We start from the raw sequence: 2922 nt of genomic DNA, 5'->3' as shown, positions 1-2922 counted from the left end.
AAAAAACGAGAAGAGGAACCAGAGGAGGAAAAGGTAGCAAAAATACCAAAAAAAGAAGCACTAATATCAGAAATTCCACATCAACCATAAAGATCTTTAATCTGTCAAAACACACCCTCACCCCCAGTGAGATGTCCCTATTAAAGAAGGGTTTGAATTTCGCTCCTGACATTAAACCTGATCCATTCACCCTTTTTAAAGATCTCAACAAATTCATCAGGTTATTGACCCTCAGGAGACACTATTCCAACACCATCACAAAAAGACCTTCTGCTGCCATATCTCCCAGTGTTTCCTCAGAACTAGAGCTTGCGGTCGACATTTTCGATGACAAGGATGGGGATATATTACAAACCTTATATGACTTAGCCGATCAGAATTCCTTTTTGGAACTAGACTTCGAACAACTTTGTAATCCGGACATCATCCACACCACCTTCAGACCCAAATCGACTTTCTTTCCCATACACTCCAAGGGTCCGTTCGTGGACACGTTTTACCATGTGGTCTACGCGGATCTCTTGGAGGTATGCAAAAAGGCTAAACATCATAATAATCTTTCCCCACTTGAGAATAGAGCGTTAAAGGATTTAGAAAAAAATCAGGAGATAGTGATCAAACAAGCTGATAAGGGAGGAGGAATCATAATTCAGGACCGTTCCACGTACATTCAAGAGGCCACGAGATTACTCTCGGACTCCACCACTTATAAACTCCTCCCCTCAGACCCTATATTGGTCTTTTCCAAAGAACTGGAGGATCTGGTAGGCCCAGCCCATGCTAAAGGCATCATCAATTAAAAAGAAAAGGGCTTCTTACAACCACAACATCCCAGTACGCCATACTTTTACCACTTACCAAAGATTCATAAGGACAGCACCAACCCCCCAGGACGCCCTATTATTTCAAGCACTAACAGCTTAACCAGCGGTCTTTCCAAATACATAGACCACTTCTTGCAACCCATAGTTTTCTCATTACCGTCCTACATCAAAGACTCGGGTCACCTCATCAACATTCTGTCGAGATACACTTGGGACCCCAACCACAGTTGGGTGTCCTTAGATGTAAGTTCTCTCTACACCTCAATCCCCCATGCAGTAGGTCTGAACGCCCTACAATTTTTTCTCAGCCAATCCACAATTAATTATAATCAAGTCCAGTTCCTCTTAAGCTGCACCAACTTCACATTAACACATAATTACTTCTCCTTCCTGGGAAAGTTCTATCTCCAGGTACAGGGGACGGCCATGGGGGCCAACTACGCCCCGAGCTACGCCAATCTGACAATGGGCCATTGGGAAGCTCTCCATATTTGGACGAACAACCCTCATGCCAATAAACTTGTATACTACGGTAGATATATTGATGACATTCTCATCATTTGGGATGGCCCACCCGAGAGTCTCTCCGAATTTCTGGTACATTGTAACAACAATAAGTTCGGACTCTCCTTTACACACGAAGTCAATACCACACGATTGGTGTTTCTGGACTTGGAGTTATACTCCATAGGCCAGAAAATTGTAACCAACAACCATGTTAAACCCACCGGGGGAAACTCCTATTTACATTATAACAGCTGTCATCACCCCCGGTGGAAAAACAATATCCCAAGGAGTCTTAATTACTTCTCCTTCCTGGGAAAGTTCTATCTCCAGGTACAGGGGACGGCCATGGGGGCCAACTACGCCCCGAGCTACGCCAATCTGACGATGGGCCATTGGGAAGCTCTCCATATTTGGACGAACAACCCTCATGCCAATAAACTTGTATACTACGGTAGATATATTGATGACATTCTCATCATTTGGGATGGCCCACTCGAGAGTCTCTCTGAATTTCTGGTGCATTGTAACAACAATAAGTTCGGACTCTCCTTTACACACGAAGTCAATACCACACGATTGGTGTTTCTGGACTTGGAGTTATACTCCATAGGCCAGAAAATTGTAACCAACAACCATGTTAAACCCACCGGGGGAAACTCCTATTTACATTATAACAGCTGTCATCACCCCCGGTGGAAAAACAATATCCCAAGGAGTCAATTCTGCAGGCTGAGAAGAAACTGTGCATTAAACACTGATTACAGGACATCCAGCCAACTTCTCCTTTCAAAAATTTATAGAGAAGGACTACCCTGCAGAACTTATCACCGATGCTTATTCTAAATATCTCAAGCCATCACCAATGAAAAATAGGAGTAATGATAGACCAACTGATTCCAACGATATTAGATTCATTACTACATTTAATAACAGCTTCAAAACCATCCAAAAGGTAATAAATAAACACTGGCATATCCTACAGAAAGACCCTAGATTGGGCCCCAATTTACCCTGCAATCCCTCCATCAACTTCAGAAAAGCAAAAAATGTAAAGAATTTAGTAGGACCGAGCCGTGCATTTCAGGTACCTACCATCTCCCCTAAGAATTTCCTTTTTGACAACAGGGTAGGCATCTTCCAGTGTAAGAAGCCCAGATGCCTCACCTGTCAGTTTATAAAACATGGACAGGACAGCTTTTATGACCACCTTAAAAAACCATACAAGATACAACAGTTCATCACGTGCTCTCATGATCACGTAGTATATGGGCTTACCTGTCCCTGTGGTCTGATATATGTAGGCCGGACCATACGTCCATTGCGGGCCAGAATAGGAGATCATAGACGACTCATAGAGAAGGGAGACCTCGACCATAGTGTCCCAAGACACTTTACAAATAAACATCAAAAAAGAATCAACGATTTGACGGTGTTTGGAATTGAACATATTTCCACCAAAATACCACCATTCGAAAGATTCCGTCGTTTATGCAGCAGGGAAACCTTTTGGATATACAAATTAAACACCCTAACCCCTGTGGGTCTAAACGAAGAATTCGAAATCCACACTATTTTATAGATAGGCCTTTTA

This window comes from Nanorana parkeri, unplaced genomic scaffold (genome assembly GCF_000935625.1).
Source record: "Nanorana parkeri isolate BGI_ZX_2015 unplaced genomic scaffold, ASM93562v1 scaffold384, whole genome shotgun sequence".
Classification (NCBI taxonomy): Eukaryota; Metazoa; Chordata; class Amphibia; order Anura; family Dicroglossidae; genus Nanorana; species Nanorana parkeri.
Note: the sequence above shows the minus strand (reverse complement) of the source record.